The sequence below is a fragment of the Chelonia mydas genome, chromosome 1 (assembly GCF_015237465.2).
Source record: "Chelonia mydas isolate rCheMyd1 chromosome 1, rCheMyd1.pri.v2, whole genome shotgun sequence".
In the NCBI taxonomy this organism is placed as follows: Eukaryota; Metazoa; Chordata; order Testudines; family Cheloniidae; genus Chelonia; species Chelonia mydas.
Genome location: NC_057849.1, coordinates 278826215 through 278849371, shown reverse-complemented (window position 1 = coordinate 278849371; position 23157 = coordinate 278826215). Strand labels below are relative to the sequence as shown.

Below are 23157 nucleotides of genomic sequence, written 5' to 3'. Positions count from 1 at the left end.
GCATCAGTGTAGCTGCACAGCTATAAGCTCTCTAGTGTAGACATAGCCTAGAAGCAAACAGAGAGACAAGGTGTTCAAGGTAATACCGTTTATTGGCTTCTTTCCAGTCACTCCTTTGTTCTTCCCAGATAAGAGCTGTTCAGATGCTGATAGTCTTTAATGACTGACTTATTCATAGATTAATACGTTGATACCACTCCCCTGTTTACTTAACACAAGAAGCACAGGAAGAAGACAGTCATAAGATGGAAGAATACAGGTCATTCATAAAACCAAACTGGAATTTGTAAATTGTATAGAGACATATTCCCCACCCAAACCATCACAGAGGTCAGAAAGAATCTTGCCAAGCAATTAATCAAAGTTCTTTAGCAGATGGAGCAGTTGATAAGAGGGGGAAATGTCCAATTCCTATGTTGCCATTTTAAGAAAACCCTTTGTACTACCTTGGAAAGTAGAGTGAAGTACACTTATCCTGTAGTTGCTTGGCAAATAATTACTGAAAACAGAACATAAAACAAATGTCTCTGTTCAGTGTTGTTATTTGTTTAATGCTGTGGGGATTTTGTAATAAATAGTCTGGTGTCATATTTGATTTTATTTCACAGATGTTTTTCCATTAATTCAGATGACGATAAAAGCTCCTCCCACAGTCCTGGTGAAATCTTTATTTTGCTCTGAGGAGCCAAATTAGGATTCCACCCACTCCTGCAAGGGCATGTCATCTGTAGCGAGGAGATGTGGCCCCCCTCAGACGCAGACGTGCAGGGAACTCCGCATGCCACCAGGTGGGAGGAGTCAGGAGAGCCACGCCCCATACACCAGAAGCAGGGGGCTGAAATATAAAAGGCTGGCCCAGCTGCTCATCTGGGAAGAAGCCACTGGATTGATAGACACGTCTTCCCTGCTGTTGGAGGCAAACACCAGGGAGAACTACTGTTGCCCCAGGGACCAGCATGAGCTTCCAGGGAGCCCCAATGCTCTTGATGCAGAGGAGCTGCTACTGTTACCCTTGGCAGTGTACCCAGAGGACATTGAGGCTGACTCCTGGATCAAGGTAAGCCTGAGGGGGAGAGAAGAAAGCAACCCAGGGGAGCCAGGCAGTAGCCTGGTGGACAGCGAGCTTGAAACCAGGTCAGCATGTTGTGAACGGATTCCGGCTGACCCAGTGGCAGACTGCTCTGCCACTGATAGGTCCCTGGGTTGGGACATGGTGGAGTTGGGTGGGCCTGTGTCGCCGGTGCCACCCAACCCCTGGGGTGGCAGTACTCCCACTCTGTAGGCCAGGAGGCCTGTGCTCCTCCCCTCAACCCCTTGCTTGAGTGCCCTGGACTGCATGTGGCACTCACCCCAAACCTGAGACTGTGTGGTGCTCAACCCCCTACCTGAGCCCCTGCACTTGGCTGATATGACAGCTCTTCCTGATTGCAGGCCACAGCCTTAACTGTTGGCTGCCCCGCCTTGCTTAAGGGTCACAGAAATAGACTACTGCAGCTCTTCCTGATTACAGGCCAGAGGCTTAACTGGTGGCTGCCCTGCCCTGCCTAAGGGCTGGGTGAATAGACAGCTGCACCCTGCCCTGGTCACCAGCCAGAGCCCGACTGTGTACGGCCTGCCCTGCTTGAATTCACTAATTCCCTCACCCTTCTTCTTCTTAGAGAAGGCTTTAGCAGACCCAAATTGTGAGGAGGTGTCCCCCGCCTCAAATGCAGACAGAGAGGGACAGCTCTGCAAGCCTGCACATGGTTATGTGGTCTCCAGCCTGTCAGAAGGGTATGAAACAATTTCAAAGTAGCGAAAGACAAAACTCATGCAAGTTTCCTCTATTTTTACCAGTGTTATCTGACCATTTATTCCTGAGACTACTGATGTTAAGAAGCCTGATTCTTGATGCTGAATTTACAGAAACGTCCATGCATATTAAATAAATTCATCCCATGTAATTGTGAGGTCCTTTCTCCATTGTTTTTCATTTCGCCTCTTATTTTGGGTCTTTGTCACACACGTTAAAATCTAGTTTCACAGCCTTGACAGATTGAAAAGTATTTCTTTTATTTTGGCACATGCTTAATTGCTGCGAATAGCACAGATAATAGATGATGCATGCAGTTTCTAGTGTGCCTGGCTACAGGGGATTTTTTGTCATACCTCTGTGTTGCATTTCTGTGTTCTATAGCTGTAGTCTGAAGTTGGCTGGGTGTTGTTGCTTCACATACAAATCCGCCAGGATGTTCCAATGAGCATCACAACTTGTATCACAGGAAATATCTGGCCCTTCTTTCCTTTTTAATTTTTATTTGTGTGAATGTAGATGTCATGAAAGTTGCCAGAGTCACAGCATGGAATAGCTACAGCACAAGCAGTGAAGCTACAAGTTTTCCCAAACTGCCCCAGCCGTGTGCCTGGTTCCTGACCAACAGGGATCTTGGGGGGGCAAGGATAGATTGGTCTCCATATTAACAACAATACACACATGACCATATAGAAGTGTTGCCAGAGTTAATATAGTACATCAAACGTCTGCACTCAGGGCAAGTTTCACAATAATATGAACTTTGTACTCTGTCTGTTTGGTATTCATTCATTCCTTGGCCTCTACTGAGACTACTATGAAAGTTGCCAATTGTGATGGCTCTTACTTACTTTTATACTTTCTTCTGTCACTAAACATATTGGAAGAAACTAACTACCCCAGATAAAATGCACAGTTGGAATAAATTTTGTATGGCTAATATGCTGGACTGGGATTCATGCTTGCTTTTAAGCAATTGAGGCTACTTAGCATCTTGCAGGATTAGGCCCATAGCTTAAAAATGTTGGTTAATTTGAATCGGGCAGCTTCACCAAATATGAAGTGTAATACATAGGGGTTCAGAGAAATGATCTAGGAAACAAAAAAATGAATGATGCTTTGGGATGTTCAAATGGAGTCGGGAGGCCTGGTAGACTAGATTAATACCCTTCTTGCTAAAGTGGCTCAGGTAACTCATGTTATTAGCAGAAATAGAGGCATCCCCAGGTTTAGAACCAAAACGTTTTAAAAGGCTCATTTATTTACCATTTAGAAATAGTGAAAAGAACTCCTCATCCCTCCTGTCAACTGATATGCCAGCAGCAATGGGGATGTTATAGACAAATAGAATGTCATAGTGCCTCTCTGAAAGTATGATAATTAGGAACTTGATACTGTTTAAATAAATTTCCTTGATGGATTGTTCCTGTCTGGCCAGCTTTGTTTAGTGATTGGTTTGGGGGTAAAGTTTAGTGGGCAATAGTACTACATTTATTAATGATATCAGCCTCAAGGTGCCTTTTATTTCTGGCTTGTCTAGATGGGATAAAATTGCCCAAATTTGACATTAAGGGTGTTGTTTTGCTCAAGGATGATTTTTAATGACTTTAACCTGTGCTTCATTGTTGTGCTCGGCAATTACTTTTTAAAGTGACAACCAGCATAGGTTCAGTTGGTTAATAATTGTTTTTACACATTGTTTGGTCCTAGCTTATCAGCCTTCTGAAGAAATCATCACATATTTGCACTGTAAATACCTAGTTTTGTACATTTAGTTCCCTCTGGTTCAAACTGGTATTTTTAGGAGTTCTATTTTGGTCACATTTAAGGAGATATGTGTTTGGAGGGCCAGGTTTATTGCTTGCTGAAGCATTCTTTGTTTGGCAAAGAAGATTTATAGTGCATCTATTTTAATTCAGTAGAGTTGGTTTCAGACTTCAGGGGAAGATAGAATTAATTTCCTGGATCCCTTGGGCATTCTTTCCAGTTGAATTAAACAATAACATCTATTTTTAATTCTCTTTAGTGCCTTCATGTATAGATGACCTATCTAATATGTGCCTTGTAAATATATGGAGAGTTAAATGCCCCTAATGCAAGTAAAAGCAAGTTATTAAATCTCTGAAACCGTTTAGAATTTTTTGAAATTGTTTCTCCACCCCCTGCAAAAAAAAACCCTCTACAGGGGAATCAAAGACACACAGAAACTCAATTATCTAGCACTTAAGACACCAAGACTGAGAAAGCAAGGCCAGGGCTTAAAGTCTTTGTCACAGCAGGATGTCAAGAAGGAAAATTGAAACTGTTCTTCTGCCCCTGTTCCACATTTACCAGCAAGTCAGTCCCACATAGGGTTGCCACCTTTCTGATTGACACCCGGACTCCCAAGGCCCTGCCCTTGCTCCACCTCTTCTCCGCCAAGGCCCTGCCCCTTTTCTTGCTCTCCTCCCTCCCTGCATCGCTTCCTGGATTGTCTCAAGGAGCCTGCCTGGAGGTAGGAGGTGGCCCCAGTTGATCAGGGACCGGTTCAGGTTAATGACCCAGTGTCACCCTGCACTCCATTGTAACTTTTGGTTTGGGTGCCATTTAGGGTTACCAGGTCCCTTTTTCAACTGGACTTTCTGGGTAAAACCTGGATGGGTGGCAACCCTAGTCCCCCATTAGTGACTGCAGTACATGCCTTCTGAGTGGTAAAGGTGTAAGTGGGTTCCTCCTTCCCAGGACATAAAGAGAGTGGAAGAGAGAACCTGGGGAGAGACTGTGAGTACCAGCCAGCATAGGCGCCGACTTCCCTGCTTTCCCCTGGGTGCTCGACTCCCAATCCACCCCTTCCATGTGGCCTCACCCTGCCCCCTCTCACCACTGCCCCCATTCCAACCCCTTCCCCAAATCTGTGCCCCAGCCCTGCCTCCTCTCCTAAGCGTGCCACATTCCCGCTCCTCCCTCCCAGCAGGCCACCAAACAGTTGTTTGGTGGCAGCTCCGGGGGAAGTGTTGGGAGATGCAGCACACTTTGGGGGGGAGCTTGGCTGCCAGTGGGTGTAGAGCACTCACTAATTTTTCCTTGTGGGTTCTCCAGCCCCAGAGCATGCATGGAATCAGCGCCGATGCAAGCCAAGCAGGAAGAGGCTGTGAAAGCCTGTGGGGAAGGTACACTCAGGATTCTAGTTTTGAGCAAACTAACTGTTCAGTGACATGAAAAATATTGTTGCCCATTCAGGAGTCCTTTCATATTTATAGAAAAACAAAAATAACTGCATAAAGCCAAACCAACTACATTTATTGTAGTAAGTATCAGAGGGGTAGCCATCTTAGTCTGGATCTGTAAAAGCAGCAGAGTCCTGTGGCACCTTATAGTCTTGTCTGTTAGTCTATAAGGTGCTACAAGACTCTTTGCCGCATTTATTGTAAATCATCAGTAGAGTAACCACAGAAGGAAATATACACTTGACAAAAATGACTGCTCTGAATTTGAGCCCTTTGCTATGCTTCATGGAAGCCCTCACTGCATGTTTCTGACCTGATTCTGCTCTGTCACACTGTGGTAAATCTGGAGTGATTCCACTGATTTCAGCTGACTATACCCATGAAAGAAAGATAACATTCAATCTCATTGTGTTCAGGAGGCTGAGAAGTTTGAGAAATAGCCATTTGGAGGCAGATTCTGCAACTTTGATTTCAATGGGGTTACTTGCCGAATAAAGTAATACTCCCCATGAGTAATTATGGCGGAATCCAGGCCCAGATTATTGCTTCTGATATGTCTCAACATTCTGAATACCAGTGGGCGTGAACCAGACCTCACTTACACTGGTGTAACTCAGTTAAATTTGGTGGTGTTACTTTAGATTTGCAGTGGTATAACGGAAAGCAAAATAAAAGAATATTGCATATAACATACTACAAGTGTATCTCAAAATACTTTACAGAGTTAAATGATATAGCTATGAAGCTAAAATAAAAAGCAACGGTAGAGGGAAGTATAGGCATAGAAGAAAAATGTCTTGAGATGAAACCTGAAAACAAATGATGATTTAGAAGTAGTGAGGAAGGGGAAAGAAGCTTCTGATAACAAGAGCTAAAGAAGGCTTTCAATCTAACAGTTGCGAGATTATATGTAGTGACAGAAAGGGGCCAGGGCTAGACAAGTGGATGGGCAGGGAAGGGATCAAAGGTAGACAAGGTCTGTGAAGATGACTGAAACAAGTCTCAGAAGGTTTAAGGAAACAAGGTCAATTTTGAACTGATTCCTAAAATGAAAGGGGAGCCAATGGAATTGTTTGAGGATAGAGCTGATGTGGGCTCTATCTATGAGTCTGCTGGCACTTCTCCCACAGCCATCCCTTTGCTTTCTCCAGTGCTGCCTCTTACTCCTGGAAGGGAACACACTCCGCAGAGTAGTCCATAAACCTCCTGCTTGGTACTCCTCTAAATCCTTCCTCAAGACCCACTTTATCAGGAGATAATATGGTAAATTGCCAGATGAAAATGGCTTGGCAGGTTGCCAGCAGGGATACTGAGATCACTAACTTCTTTGCTTATATTTAAAAAAAACCAAAAACTTCTATTCTAAATCTGATAATTTTGCCTGGACCTCTGTCTACATAGTCACTTGTTCCCTCCTTCTCGCTCTCCCCCCCCATTCTTTGTTACACCTACTGTTACACCTACTCGAGTATTTTCTTAAATTAGACTGGGAGTTCTTTGAGGCCTAGACTGTCTCTTACTGTATGTTTTTACAGTACAAAAGCACTAACCTTTTTGTTCTGTGTTTATACAGCACCTACAGTGAGCATAGCCAATGGGTCTTTTTCAAGGCACTGAAGATGTCCTGATCACCCACTGCAGCTAAGGAAGTCCCCAGCCGTAACGATTCTTCGTGCCGCTGGAATCTGGCTTCCACGGCCGAGAGTGGGACTGCCCCTGTGCAACAGCTTTCTCACTCAAAGATTTCCCACACAGGTTTTCTCGCAACTCTCATCCCATTAACATCGTTTTATCAAATCTCCTCATCCTTACATCCTAGAAGGGACTAGAAAAGGTGCCCTAAACATTGCCTTCCCCATAACATCTGGCCAGCCTACCATGACTGGCAGATCATCCTACAGTGGTCAAAAAACAATACAGAAGAAAAGACTCACCTTAGGGGTATAGAATGTCTGCACTCTTATGGATGGAGGTGATGCACAAAGGCCTGAGAGAAGAACAGTTCTTGTAGCGGGCAAGTTCTTGGGAGACAATATTGATATTGCAGCACTGAGTGAGACTAGACTGGCCAGAGAAGTTTCCATCAGTGAGCTAGGAGGTGATTACCATTCCTTTTGGAAAGGAAAAGTAGAGGATGAAGACAAGTTCCAGGGAGTTGGCTTTGCAATAAGAAACAAATTCCTGACCTCCCTGTTGGCCTGAATGAACGGCTCCTGAAACTTCAGTTTCCCCTGAATCCTTTACGGCATGTCACTGTCATCGGTGCCTATGCACCTACACTGATCACCACAGAGGAAAGCAAGGAGCAGTTCTACTCTGACTTGGACTCCATCATCAGATCAACCGCTGCATATGACAAGCTCATCCTGCTGGGAGACTTTAATGCCAAAGTTGGTAGAGACAGCAGTTACTGAAAAGGTGTTATAGGACGACATGGAGTGGGAAAGATGAACAGCAACAGCCTCCTCCTGTTGGGTAAACGTGCAGAATAGTCTGTTCATTACTAGCATCTTTTGGCAAAATGACAAATATAAAACACGATGCACCCACGGTCCAAACAATGGCACCTGATCGACTATGTTATCACCTGCCAATGAGACATCTGTGATGTCAGAATTACCAGAGCTAGGCATGATGCAGAATTCTGGACACACCACAGATTGGTAAGTAGTGCTTAACCTGCATATAGTCCCTTCACAGCACAAGTACCCCAAACTTAATAAAATAGCCTTCAACATAGCAAAGCTCAAGCAAGCCAACTATCAGTTGCAGTTTCAGCAGTCACTTGATGACAAGCTTTTTTTTTCATGCCCGCCAGTCACCGGCAACTCAACAGAAAAATGGAACCAGTTAAAACATGTGATTATGACACAGCTAAATCAGTACTGAGGCCAAAGATAAGGGTACACCAGGAGTGGTCAAGGACATTTCCAAACTCCTAAGTGACCAGCATAAAGAATTTGTTGAATGGCAGAATGATCTCACTTCCATCTCAAAGAAAGATAGGTTTAAGTACCTACAGAGCAAGGCCCAGTCTGAACTGAGGAGAATGCAGTATGAATGGTGGGAGAAGAAAGCTGCAGAAGTTCAGCATTATACAGATACAAACAATGCAGATATGTTCTTTGACTCTCTCAAAGCAGTCTATGGACCATCTAAATCTGGTAAACCTTCCTTGAAGTTGGCAGATGGCACAACCCTCATCAAAGACAAGGAGGGAATTGTACAGATAGGGCTGAACACTTCAATAGTCTAATCAATAGATCATCCACAGTCGATTGGCATGTCCTTGATGATTTACCCAAGAACCCCATCAAAGAGGATCTTGACCTCCCTCTATCAGTTGAGGAAGTTTATGAAAGCCATCAAACAAATGAACTCTGGCAAAGCCTCTGGAAAGGATGGTATTCCAGCAGAATTATATCAAGTAGCAGGCCCCAACACCATCAAGGTGTTTCATGAAATCTTGAGTAGCATTTGGGAGGAAGAAGAAATGCCACAAGACTTCAAAGATGCTATTATTGTATCATTGTTCAAAAACAAAGGCAGAAAAGCTGACTGCAGAAACTACAGAGGCATTGTTCTCCTCTGTACAGCAAGGAAAATACTAGCTCACATTCTGTTGTACAGACTCACTGCAAACATATTTGAGGGGAATCTGTCAGAAGTGCAGTGTGGTTTCAGACCAGGTCATAGTATTATGGACTTGATCTTTTTTGTAAGGTCCAGGAAAAATGTTTAGAGCAGAACAATGGACCTGTATGCAGTTTTCATCTATTTGACCAAAGCTTTTGATACGGTCAGAGGGTCTGTGGGCTATTCTGCATAAACTGGGATGCCCAGGAAGGTTCATTCAAATCACCTGTCAGTTCCATGAACACGTGACAGGGCAAGTGCTCACCAGTGGTGACTTTTCTGATGCATTCAAAATCTCAAATGGAGTGAAACAAGGCTGTGTACTTGCTCCAGTGCTGTTCAGCTTGTTCTTTGCCTGTGTCCTCAGCCATACTACAAGGGACTTGAATCAGGGGATATACATCCGCTACCGACTCAATGGCTTCATCTTTGCTCTTCTAAGACTCAATGTTAAGACCAAGATGCTGCAGCAACGTCTCGTCAAGGCACTTTTTGCAGATGACTGCACCTTGATTGCCCACAGACGAGATGACCTTCAGATAATCATTGAGAGATTTTTCTGAAGCATCCCAGCTCTTTGGCCTCACCATCAGTCTTGGGAAGAGAGAGGTCTTGTTCCAACCAGCACCTGATTCCAGTGCCGCAGTGCCAGTCATCTTCGTCCAAGGCACACCATTGAAAAATGTGGATCAGTTCAAGTATCTGGTCAGTACCATCTCAAGTGACTGTTCCCTTGATAAGGAAATTTCCTCCAGAATTAGTAAAGCCAGCCAGGCCCTTGGCAAACTTCAAACAAAAGTCCTTAACCAACATAACATTTGTGTCTCCCCCAAACTAAGATCCATAGTGCAGTGGTTCTAACAGCTCTCCTGTATGGATCTGAGACGTGGACTCTTTATAGACATCACATTAAACAGTTTGAGCAATTTCATGTGTGCTTCCTCTGCTCATTAATGAGCATTTCCTGGCAGGATAGAGTGATCAGTATTCAGACCCTTGAAAGAGCAAACCAGTACTGAGGAAATGTTACTGAGACCACAACTTAGGTGAACCGGACATGTCATCAGAATGGAAGACCACTGTCTTTCAAAACAGATCTTGTATGGGGAGCTGAGTCAGGGCAAAAGAAAGAAGTGTCATCCAGGTAAGCACTTCAAAGATCATTTGAAGAGCAGTCTCCAGTGGGCTGGTATCAGTCCCAAAGAAGTTGAGCAAATGGCTCAGAATAGGACTCACTGGTGGTCTCTGACAAGATCAGCATGTAACTGTTTTGAGCAGGATCACCAAATTCATCTCCAGGCCTGCATGTGAAAGGCTAACAGAGCTGCATCATCAAACATCATAGATACAGACTTCCCCTGCCCTCAGTGCGGCCAACTCTGCATCAGGTTTCGGACTTTGGAGTCAGATGTGTGGCCATAGATGAGAACTGCAACAATATCATCGTCATCAGCAATGGACTACCAACACATACAGCACGTAGCAGAGTGTGGATCTTTGCCTTGCAGCTACTGAGGGAAGGCAGGATCTCTCCCATCAACATCTGTCTGAAGGCCCCTCCCTGAGGGAAGAGAGGACCTGCTTCTGTTATACCCGGAAAGGGAGACGTTTCCCCCTCTTGTCTACTAATCAGTTTATTTGTGTTGATTTCTCATGTTTTGTTTGTGGGCTATCCCTGAAGGGAACTGACCTGGACAGAGAGCCAAGGCACGAGAGGAGGCAGAGAGCTACCATGCTATGCCTGACTGCAAAGAGGTGCCAAGCAGAGAGCGAACGCCCTTCACGCTCTCCTGTTACACATTGCAAACTTTGGACAATAGCAGGGTGGTAGGAAGTGGCCCAGGGAGGGCAGTTTTAAGGCGCTTCGGGGTGTCCGCGTTTAATTGGAAATGAAAGAGGTGCTGGAGCTCAAGCAATATTTTTATTTTCATAACTAAAGCAGCAAGCCCAGAAGTGCCGGGGCTATGAACTGCCAAGCCTCCAGGTGCCGGGGTTCAGCCCCGGCAAGCCCTGGCAAAAATTAAGCACTCATGTCAGACCCTTTGGTTGCCCCCACAGCTCTCTGGGCCAGAGCCTGGTGCAACAGGAGCACCTGGGCTCCTCTACCAACCCCACCTTCTGTAGGTTGAAGGGCCTAATCCTGAGACCACTAGGCAACATTCCCCACAAGCAAAGACCATCACATCTGGAAATACACCCGTCATGAGGGAGAGAGACTCATGTCTCTGCCCAAGAGAGGCAACAGCCTGGGAGCCGGAAGCCTAGGAGTGGGTGCCCCTGCTGAACCACAGAGGGGGAATACAGGTAGAGTTGCTGGAACCATGACAAATGTATCCTGTGAAGTACGCAGCTGAAGATTTTCTCCAGGAGCCGCCTGCCTGATGTAAAAAGCTCAGCTGAGCCCCTATTCTCAGGGATGAAAGCAGGCTTCGTCCGAACAGCTCTTGCTACAACTTCCTCATAGCATGTTGTCTGTGTATCACAAAACACTCTGGGTGCGGTATCACATAGTAGCTGTCAAGTCCAGGAATAATGAATGGGTTGTAAAAGCAGTGCACAGAGCTTGCAAATGGCTCCTTTGAAGACTCTCTCTTACTTTTTCTGACTACACATAAATCATCAGCTCCATCTGTCTGCCATTTTCCTCAGCATCCTGTGCATCATAACGCTCTAGGAAAGAGCAGGGAAGCCCATCCCAAATCTCAACTGCTTTCTCCAGTGAGTGAAAGAACATAAGAATGGCCATACTGGGTCAGACCAGTGGCCCATCCAGCCTGTTAGCCTGTCTCTAACAAGGGCCAGTGCCAGATGCTTCAGAGGGAATGAACAGATAATTTATGACTATTGAATAGCACCAGCCCCAGTACGGATCCTTGGGAGACCCCACTATTTACCTCTCTCCACTGTGAAAATAGACCATTTATTCCTACCCATTGTTTCCTGTCTTTTAACCAGTTTCTGATCCATGGGAGGACTTTCTCTCTTATTCCATGGCTGCGTACTTTGTCTAGAATCCTTTGGTCAAAGGCTTTCTGAAAGTCCAAGTGCACTATATCCCCTGGATCATTCTTGTCCACATATTTGTGGACCCACCATAAACAATTTTAATAGAGTGGTGAGGCATGGTTTCCCTTTACAAAAAGCCATGTTGATTCCTCCCCAACATATCATGTTCATATCATGTTCGTATCTGTGTTCTTTACTGTAATTTGAACCAGTTTGCCTGGTACTGAAGTTAGGCTTGCTGGCCTGATATTGCCAAGGTTACCTCTGGAGACTTCCCGCCCGCCCCCAAAAAAATGGATATTACATTAGCTATCCTACAGTCATCTGATTTATGTGGTAGGTTACATACCACAGGTAATAGCTCTGCAATTTCCTATCTGAGTTTCTTCAGAACTCTTGGGTGAATACTATCTGGTCCTGGTGACTTATTATTGTATAATTTATCAGTTTATTCCAAAATCTTCTCTCCTCTATTGACACCTCCATCTGGGACAGTTCCTCAGATTTATCACCTAAAAAGAATGGCACAGGTGTAGGACTCTCCATCACGTCCTCTGCAGTGAAGGCTGATGCAAAGAATTCATTTAGTTTCTCCACAATGGCCCTTGTCTTCCTTGATTGCTCCTTGAACACCACAATTGTCCAGGGGCCCCACTGATTGTTTGGCAGGCTTCTTGCTTCTGATATACTTAAAATATATATATATATTTTGCTGTTCATTTTTGTGTCTTTTGCTAGTTGACCTTCAAATTCTTTTTTGGCCTGCCTAATTATACTCTTACACTTGACTTGCCAGAATTTGTTCCTTTCTATTTTCCTCAGTAGGATTTCACTTCCAGTTTTCATAGGATTTCTTTTTGCCTCCAGCTCCCTCTTCTATTCTGTTTAGTCTGGGTGGCATGGTTTTGGTCTTCTTACTGGTTTTTTTTCCCCAAATACATTTAATTTGAGCCTCTATTATGGCGTTTTTAAAAAGTTTATATGCAGCTTGCAGGCATTTCACTCTAGTAACTGTTCGTTTTATTTTACATTTTGTGTAGTTCCCCTTTTAAAAGTTTAAATGGTACTATGGTGAGTTTCTTTAGCATTTTTCCCACTACAGCTATGTTTAAATTTAATTACATTATGGTCGCTAATACCAAGCAATTCAGCTATATTCACCTCTTGGACCAGATCCTGTGCTCCACTTAGGACAAAATAAAGAATTTCCTTTCCCCTTGTGGGTTCCAGGACTAGATACTCCAAGAAGCAGACATTTAATGTGTCTAGAAATTTTTATCTCTGCATCCCTTCCTGAGGTGACATACCCAGTCTATATGAGGATAGTTGAACTCCCACATTATTATTGCGTTTTCTATTTTGGTAGACTCTCTAATCTCCCTGAGCATTTCACAGTTCTTCTCACAGGTGGTTGATAGCAGAAGCATATTAAGATTTATTGGGGCCCTGGGCAACAGAGAACATTTAGGCCCCAGTCCCTGACCTGGCTAGAAGCCAGGCCATGGTAAGAGCTGTCCAGGGAGCTTGGGCTGCTGTGCGGAGCCCTGGACTCTCCACCTGGCCTGGGTGGTGCACCCTGGAGGGTAGGGACAGAGGCTGGGGACTGCCCTCAGGCATCCCGGCCCTCTGCCCAGGGCAGGTGGAGGCCTGGGGCTCCCCACAACTACCCTGGATCCCCGGGTTGCTCTTACAGCAGCCTAGGGCAGTGGCCCACAAACTTTTTTTTTTAAAATTGCTTGGGTGGGCCTCAGGGCACCTAGGCGTGCGAGACCGCTCTGAGCCCTGCGCTTTGGGGGGCCCCGTGGGCTGACTTTGGCAGTCCCAGAAGTGACTGATTTGTCACTTCTGCCCTGGCCCCCCCCCGCCCCGGAACAGCCCTGGGCCCGGAACTTCTGTCAGCGGGCCTGGGGGATGACAGAGGGAAATACAGAAGACAGAGCCTGTGGTATGGAGAGTGTCTTGTCCAGGGGGTGGGACCTCAGGGAGAAGAGGAGGAACGGGGCTGGGGGGAGAGGAGGAGTGGGGGGGACAGAGTTCCGGCGCTCCTGCGGGGGCCCCCAAATTGGCCAGGGCCCCTGGGTATAGGCCCTGTTCACCTGTGTGATAATCTGCTACTGGTTGACAATATAGTCTTACTGCTAGGCTCTTATTGTTCAAGCATGGAATTTCTATCCATACAGAATCCATGGCATTGTTTGATTCAGTTAAGATTTTTACTTTATTTGACTCTATGCTTTCTTTCACATATAGTGCCACTCCCCCACCAGTGCGACTTATTCTGTCATTTTAATATATTTTGTACCCCAGTATTACCACATCCCGTTGATTATCTTCATTCCACAAGTTTTTGGGATGCCTATTATATCAATATCCTCATTTAATTCTAGGCACTCTAGTTCACCCATATTAGTATTTAGATTTTAGCACATGCACATTTTGTCAGTATTCAGTTACTTGCCTTCTTGTGTTATATTTAAATGGGACTCTTTTACATCTGACTGTTCCTCACTAGCTCCTGCCTGTACTTTACAAATTGCTTTCCTAAACTCATACCTAAGTGATGTCTTCACCCAATCCATGTGTCCCTCTACACCTGTTGGCTTTCCCCCAGCCCTTAGTTTTAAAAAACTTCTACAACTTTCTTAATTTTATGTGCCAGTAGTCTACTTCCATTTTGGTTTAGGTGGAGCCCATTCTTCCCATCTAGGCTTCTCTTTTCCCAATTCCTAATATATCTAAAACACGCTTCTCTACTCCATTGTCTCATCCACACACAGAGACTCTATCATTCTGTCTGGCTTTCTGGCCCTGTGCATGGGAAGTGTTTCAGAGAATGCTAGCATGGAGGACCTGGACTTCAATCTCTTACCTAGTAGCCTAAATTTGGCCTCCCGCATCTCTCTCCTACCTTTCCCTTTGTCACTCGTACCTACATGTGCCATGACCACCAGCTCCTTCCCACCACTGCACAAAAGTCTGTCGAGATGTCTTATGAGATCTACAACCTCCAGACCAGCAGACAATTTACCATGTGGTTCTCCTGGTCATCACAAACCCAATTATCTGTATTTCAAATCCTCCATTATTCCTACCTGGTTCTTCCTAGTAACTGGGGTTCCCTCTGCAGGAGGAGTATGCTCAGTGTGAGAGGAAAGCAGGATATCATCTGGAAAGATGGTCCTAACTGTGGGATTGTTTCCTTCCTCTCCAGCTTGATGTTCTCCTTCCCCGAGACTTTCATCGTTCTTAACAGGACAGAGGCTGTTAGACTGGGATGGGACCACTCTACTGTGTCCCTGAAAGTCTCCTCTATGTACCTCTCTGTCTCCCTTGGCTCCTCTAGTTCAGCCACTCTGGCCTCAAGCACCTGTACTATGTCTCTGAGGGCCATGAGCTGCTTACACCACGTGTACACATATGCCCCCTATTCACAAGGAAGATAATCATACATACTGCATTCAGTGCAATAAACTAAATAGCCCCCCACTCTGCTGCTCAACTTCTCTGTGGGTTTTTTTGAGGGGGATAGAGGGTTGTTGGCCTAATTTAGAGTATATTTGTGGTGTATCTGCTTCTCATGCTCCCTCTCCAAAGTCCCTCACAAAATTCTCATTTGATAGCTCCTCTAGTCACTTAAGGAGCTGGCTTCTTAAAACCCTGTTCTCCCTGAGGTAGCCCTACCCCCTTGTTAAGGGGTCCTAAGATTATGTCTACACAGCAACTAGATACCCATGCTGGCCCAAGCTCCGAGACCCTCCCACCTTAGAGGGTCCTAAAGCCTGGGCTCCAGCCCAAGCCCAGAAGTCTACATAGCAGTTAAACAGGCCTCCTGCCTGAGTCCCGTGAGCCCAAGTCGACTGGGGTTTTTCTTTGCTGTGTAGACATATCTTAAAGGGGATTAGGGATCAAACTCTGGCAGGCTAGAGCCTCCTCAGTAAGCTCTCAGCCTAGCCTAGAAGGTCTCTTGGCTCAGCACACTGCCCCCACAACAGAACTCACTATAATATTTAATCAAGCAAGCACACAACAGACAGACAAACACCCAAGGGTCACGTAGTCTCTCCTCCTTCACCTGGAGAACTCCCTTGCAAAACTCTCCTGTTTACTATTCCTGTTCACTAGTGTGGCAAACTGTACTTGACCATCAAGTTAATACACCTGCTTCAGAATTTTGCTGATGGTTTCATCACAGAAAGAAATGCCTCTCCTATGCTGCCTGCTTTCTTTTACATTCTTGTCAAAGAGGAAGAAGAGCCATCTGAAAGTTTGGGGGATCAAGCAGAACATCCTTCATCCCCTACTTGGCTTGTTTTGCAGCCAGCTGGGTGTGACAAGCAAATTTCCTGACAGATCTCTCTTTCACTCTGTTTTGCCTGGAGTCCTTTGGAAACAGCTCTGTACTTACCTGCTTACCATAAATAACATATTGTCAGATACAAAGGATTCACAGTTATTGATTCTGGTCCTTGCAATAGCAAGATATTTTCATGCTGTTAGTGAAATACTTTAGGCATTGACACAGATATCTGCGAGCACAACACAGAATGAAATCCAAATAGACAGTAGTGAGCTACTCTGGAGTTCTGTGTTGTTCAGAATTATTTTCTTTATCCAACTCATCCCTTTATTCAACCAAATAAAATCCATTGCAAGTTCTTATTTACTTCGGTGATCTCAGCATAACTCAGAACCAATAATATGTACCATTACATTTATTACTTGTTAAAATATGCCTATTGTGACCTCCACAGGCACAGACTATGCAGTAACTAGTTATATAACCATTTACACAGCCGTGAGTCATCCCCAGAGCAGGGCCAACCTGTGCACTGAATGAGTCTGGGATTCTGTGGGGAAAAAATAGTATGTGATTATGTAATTAAAGACTGTAGCATAAAGCACATGCACAAGGGTGTCAGTGACCTAGACATTGGTGTTCATGTGTAGTGGTCAGAACAGGAGTCAGTAACCAGGAGTGGGAGAGTCAGAGGACAGATACGAGAACCAAGGGGCTGAACCAAAGTCCGAGATCAGGAATCAGAGTCGAGGATCAGGACTGGGTTACCTGGAGTTAGGCGAGGCAGAGACAGGACTGGGAACAAGCAGGGACAGGAGCCATCACAGCCATTGGCAAATGCTTTGAGCAACTGTTACTGGGCTTAAGAGCTGCTCTGCTGACCTTTCCAACCAATCAAGCAGCCTACTACAGGCCAGCGGTATTTGTTAGGTTGCATAGAGGCTGGCTCTGCTTCAGCCCCAGCTTCCAAACTGGCTCTGCTGCAGGCTCTGATTCTTGACAAAGTGACAGGTTTCAGAGTAACAGCCATGTTAGTCTGTATTTGTAAAAAGAAAAGGAGTACTTGTGGCACCTTAGAGACTAACCAATTTATTTGAGCATAAGCTTTCGTGAGCTACAGCTCACTTCATCGGATGCATACTGTGGAAAGTGTAGAAGATCTTTTATACACACAAAGCATGAAAAAATACCTCCCCCCACCCCACTCTCCTGCTGGCAATAGCTTATCTAAAGTGATCACTCTCCTTACAATGTGTATGATAATCAAGTTGGGCCATTTCCAGCACAAATCTAGGTTTTCTCACACACACACCCCCCACCCACACACACACAAACCCACTCTCCTACTGGTAATAGCTTATCTAAAGTGACCACTCTCCTTACAATATGTATAAATTTGTGCTGGAAATGGCCCAACTTGATTATCATACACATTGTAAGGAGAGTGATCACTTTAGATAAGCTGTTGCCAGCAGGAGAGTGGGGTGGGGGGAGGTATTTTTTCATGCTTTGTGTTTATAAAAGATCTTCTACACTTTCCACAGTATGCCTCCGATGAAGTGAGCTGTAGCTCACGAAAGCTTATGCTCAAATAAATTGGTTAGTCTCTAAGGTGCCACAAGTACTCCTTTTCTTTTTGACAAAGTGAGGCAGGGTTGTAAAATAAGTTGTAAAGGCTATCTTAATTGGGGGATTTCCTAATTTTTCAGTGATTGACTTCGTACTTTATTATTCTTTTAGTATAGCTTTTGGCATGTGTACTTTCCTAGGTTTTAAAAAACCAACTAAAAAAAGAGCAGTTCTGTCATACGGAATCATGTTGACACTCACATGGATCATCAGCAAGATTGGAATCTTTAGATCCACAGTACAGACCTCTGCCACTTAGCTAACCGTAGCTGATAGCAGCAGTAGGTTGTCATCCTCTGCATGGCCCAACGCTAGAGGGGGGCCCGAGACACTTTGCCATTGGATTTCACAGCTCTTTGCTGACATCAGAGGAATGGTGACATCAAGAATCTTGGGTTCCAGTTCAGATTCTGCAGGGGAAATATATTGTAGTGGTTCTAGACTCTCTTGCTCCCAATCTTGACCCGTTCTGTCCATGTCCCTGTTAGGATATAGATATTCGGCCTGTCTGTAAAGGCCTATACTTTAAGAACTTAGGTGTATTCTTATCACTTGGCTAGTTAGAGGTATAAAAGAAAGAATCAAAATCACTGTCTGCCAGTGTAAGGTCCTTCTGTTACTGTGACAGCCTGAGGCCCTGTTCTTAGGCTAAGGCCTTTGGCTAAGCAACAGAGGCAGTCATAAGCTGGGAAGCGACTGGTCACCTCCTCACATTCCAAACTAGTCACACTGAAATAAGGTGCTATTGGGCTGTTAGGAATACAATCCTATCCTGATAGTGCCTATCGCCTCCAGAGAAAGGGAAGTGCCTAGAAAATGTAAAAGGAAACTTAGTTTGATAGCATCCTGTCTGGCAAGAACTCACTTACCAATAGCTGGGAGGTGAAATCCTCACTTCTGTATTGTTTTGTCATTATAGTTCTCACTTTGCTATTGTTTGTCTGTATAATCTCTGTCTGGTTCTGTGATTGTTCCTGTCTGCTGTATAATTAATTTTGCTGGGTGTAAACTAATTAAGGTGGTGGGATATAATTGGTTACATAATCATGTTACAATATGTTTGGATTGGTTAGTTAAATTTCAGGAAAATGATTGGTTAAGGTATAGCTAAGCAGAACTCATGTTTTACTATATAGTCTGCAGTCAATCAGGAAGTGAGCGGGTGTGTGTTGGGGAAATGGGAACAGGGAATGGGGGTGGGGAAATTGGAATCATGTCCTGCTAAGGGCAGGAATGGGAACAGGGCCACAGGTAAGGCTCTGTGGTGTCAGAGCTGGGAAGGGGGACGCTAAGGAAGGCAACTGGAATCATGCTTGCTGGAAGTTCACCCCAATAAACATCGAATTGTTTACACCTTTGAACTTCGGGTGTTGTTGCTCTCTGTTCATGCGAGAAGGACCAGGGAAGTAAGTGGGTGAAGGAATAAGCCCCCTGTTCTGGGCCAAGGTGTTCTAAGCACCGCAGGCCGGCAGAGGTCGTATTGGAAAACGAGGCCCACACGCAGCTAAGCAGCGAGTTATTGGCTTTATTGAAGGTTAGTGACACACCCACAACGGGGACTCCAAGCATTGCTGTCACGGAGGCAGAGAACCCAGCACACCGGAGCTTTGCCTGAGACGGAGTCCGACGAAGGGGTAAACAGCAAGCCCTAATAAGCAGTACACAAAATCAGCTCATGAATATATAAGAAGGTACTTCCCAACAGGGGCTTTCCGCTCCCTGCACAGGGCAGAGAGAACTGGCCGAAACCAGTTAGAGTTGGTTCCCCATGTCCTACAGTGACCGGGCAGCCTCGAGAAAGTGGAAGTTCCCTAGCTAGGCTGTAACAAAATCTTCCGCAGTCCCTTAAACCCCCTAACAGTCCCCTTCAATCTGTCTCTGTCCTGTTTCTTCACTGCCCCACCCCAGGCTTCTTGTCCCAGTACCCTTTCCCAGGCAGTCTCAGTCTTCTTTCCACCCATTTCCTTACCTGCTTAGTCCCTGGCTTAACTGCTGATCAGTTCAGGCAGGGTGCCTCACCCAATCGCAGTCTTTCCTCCTGGGTCCCAGTCTTCCCCTCCCAGGCAACTTGTTCCAGTCTCCCCACCTAGCCAATCCCAGTCCCCCAAGCTCCTTGTACTAGTCTCCTTGCCCAATCTCCTCTTCTCCACTGCTTCCACCCCATAGCTACTTATCCCAATCTCCTTGCCTAGTCAGTCCCAATCTTCTCCCTCCACCCTACAGCTCCTCATCCAATCTAAGTCTTCTTTCCATCCTTTGCTCCCAATTCTAGGGCATGTCTACCCTATAAAATTATGTCGACCTAACTTATGTCAGTATACAGCTGCTGCAGTAATTAAACTGCTTTTGCAGGTCCACACTACACTCTTTGTGTCAACGGTGCACGTCCTCACCAGGAGCACTTGTACTGACTATACTGTCAGTGTGGGGCATTGTGCGATGGCTTCTGAAAGGCAGCAGCCGTCAATGTAAGCAGCGCAGTGTCTACACTGACACTGCGTCAACCTAACTACATCAACATTGACTCTATGCCTCTCATGGAGGTGGAATTAAGTAAGCATAGCGGGGCAGTTCCATCAGCGAGAGTGAAATTCTGTAGTATAGACCAGGCCCTAGTCTCCCTCCCCAGGCTCCTCATCTCAATCTCTCCTTCCAGGCTCTTTGTCTCAGATCCCTTGCCCAGTCGCCTCTCCAACCTGGCACCTCTTTCATTCTCTCTCTGTCTCCCATCAGGCTCCTTGTTCCAGTATAGACTTTCCACTGTTCCCCATCACTAACCAGTTCAACTGTTGTCCTATCTGCACTCAAATCAAGATTCCTCCACCTCACTGCCTGGGTGTCAGCAAGAGGAGAACTGAGAATACAGGAGAGACAATCTCATTGCTCGCAGTTCTGGTGTTTGGGTCCCACAGTGGCCTACAGCAATTGGGAGCAACAGAGGCAGGGAAAGTCCTGCTTAGCCCTGCAGCTTTGGGATTGAGCATGCCCAGTGTAGAGGGAATCTTCAGAGAATTTAACAAGTTAGTACTAAAAATGTGTTAACTGAGATATTTCAAAGGCTTATAACTTGGACAAATTTTGGTAGATTTTAATTGGGACAGGAAAAGGCAGGTCTGTGACATCACAATGACATCTCTGCCAAATATCAAGTCCTTGCTCCAAAGCATGCTGGTGCTAAAGCTTCTCAATAAAAAAAGATGCACAAATGTTTATCTTTTACATGGGCGATGTAGCGAGGAGGCCTGGCCTCCTTCAGAGACAGACCAGAAAGGACCACAACTCACCCGCTGGCCAGGGAAGCCATGCCCGCTGAAAGCTGAGGGGTGGGACAGAAAGCGGAATTACAAAAGGCAGTCCCTGCAGCTCATTGGGCTGGTGAGCTGCTGAGGGAGACAGACCCTTCTTCTTTGCTGCTGGAGTGGGATGTTGAGAAGGAACTCCTGGGTCTGCAGCCTGAGGACTGGCCAGAGCTCCCAGAGCCACCAGCCAACTGAGGCGCTGATGAGCGGCTGGGCTACTGCTGACCACCGATCCCAGGGAGACAGAGGACACCAACAGCACAGAGGTACCAAACCCAGGGGAGGTAGGAAGTAGCACAGGGAAACTAGATGACAGTCTGGTTGGGCCTTGGCCTGATACTAGGTTAGTGTGCTGTGGGCAGATCCCAGCTGACCCAATGGTGGACCATTCTGCCACTGCTAAGGCCCCTCCTGGGGACTTGCTGGAGTTTGGTGAGCCTTATGTGTCCCCCCTGGGGTGGTAACCTCCCTGCATTAGGCTAAGAGGCCTGTGTTTTGGTGCTCGCCCCTGAGCCCTGAGATTGTGTTACTCTGTCCTGGTTGCAGGCCAGAGCCCCTAACTGCTTGCTGCCCCACCCTGACTAAGGGCCTGGGTTTATAGACTGTGTTACTCTGCCCTGCCTGAGGGCTGGGGTTCATAGACTTGCTATTGCCCAGATCAAGCAGACTGAGCTCTAAAGACTGCTAATTCCCCACTAATTGATTGTGGTGATAAGGGCTTGACAGTGAAGAGGTGTGGCCTCCCTCAGAGAGAGACCAGGAGGAATGGCTACGCAGGTTTATGGACAAAACAAATATCTATTTTTTCCCCCCTAATCTGGGTCTTGGAAATGGCTGAACTATTTTAGGTGAAACTCTCAGAAAAATTTAGCAGGAGGCAGACACCCAGCATGGAAAGTTTCATCTCAAACAGTTACAATTTGACAAAATTATAAGCAACTGAAAATGGGATCTTGCAACGTGATGTTGGGCAACCTTAGCTATAGGTATCACCACTGGAGCTGGCTGGGAAACAGAATTTCTATTCTATGATTTTTGAGTTTCCAGCAAACAAATGGGGACAAAAAGCAAAAAACTCAAATTTTCATGGAACTGAAATCCCACAATATTTTGTTTTGGAAATGCCAACAGATTGTGTTTCTGAAACCAGATATGCTCCCTTGGAGCCCTGGCAACTGCTGACTGAAATTGACAAGAATCCTATAATGTCACAGCTGTGCACCACCTTATAGCAGTGGTCAGTTTCAGGACTGCCTGGTGCAGCAGGTGTGAAACTGACAAGAATCATGTCACTGTCAGTCAGCTGCTGCCTGGGCTTCCAGGGTCCCTGACTCCATGGTAGCTGCACCATGCTAACTGTCACCACGTCAGAGATTGCAGGGTTGACAGATTCTCAGGCCAGCTGGCTCCCTGAACTTCTCAACTCTTGTGGCAGCTGTGTCCCCAGGCTGTGGGAGCCTGGTAGCTCAGGAAGCAGGCAAGTCTAAGGGTCTGAAAGCTTGGCTCCAGGTCAGTCTGATATAGGATCTGCTGTTCTGAGGCAGCCCTGCTAAGTACTGGGGTCCTAACTCCAAGATAACCCTTCAGGCAGGCTACTGAAGAGCTAGGCAGGTTAGCTAGCAGGAAACCAGCCTGGCAGCTGAGTTTCAAACCATGCCTGTGTTCTGTTAAAGATTTGTCAACTATTGACATGTTTCCATGAAGTGTTTTGCTTTCAATAAATTAGCAGTTTTGCATAGAAAAGCATTCCATCAGAACAGTTCTGACTACCTCTCATTACCAGCTGTGCCCTATAATACCCATCAGCATTTGGTAGGGTAAAGGAGTACTAATTTAATTACTATATGAGTTGCAGGACAAAGGCACAGAAAAACGCATTGGTGCACTCTCATTTTTTCCCCTTGCTAGCTCCTTTGCTTCTAGTTTTTATCATTGTTCCTTTCACCTCCTCTACACGTGGGCTGTATTTCTTCTCCTCTCCGCTTCTTGTCTCTTTCCATTTTTAAGTGAAATTCTGGCCTCATTGAAGTCAATTGAAGTTTTGCCATTAACTAATGGGATTGGGATTTACCCTTTCTATTTATTCTGAGAAGCTTGGCAGCTGGTACTTCTGCCTCACACTTTGAGAAACACTTTGCATGTATTCTTGCCATACTGAGCAAGCCTTAAGCAGTTCAATATCTCAAGTCGTGTCTATACACAAAAGTTGCAGCGGTTTAATTAAATGATTTAAATTTGATTTAATTAAACCAGTGCAAACCCCTTGTGTGGGCACACTTAAATTGGTTTATA

General features: G+C 45.5%; 1 long non-coding RNA gene across 1 annotated transcript; it reads right to left on the bottom strand.

Annotated features, from left to right (window-relative positions):
* Positions 1-933: 933 nt before the first annotated feature.
* Positions 934-16876, bottom strand: LOC122466030. Its single transcript, XR_006291232.1, has 3 exons — positions 16706-16876; positions 6933-7109; positions 934-1063 (listed from the first exon to the last, which is right to left on the bottom strand). It is a non-coding gene; the product is annotated as an uncharacterized LOC122466030 (long non-coding RNA).
* Between the last annotated feature and the right edge of the window lie 6281 nt (positions 16877-23157).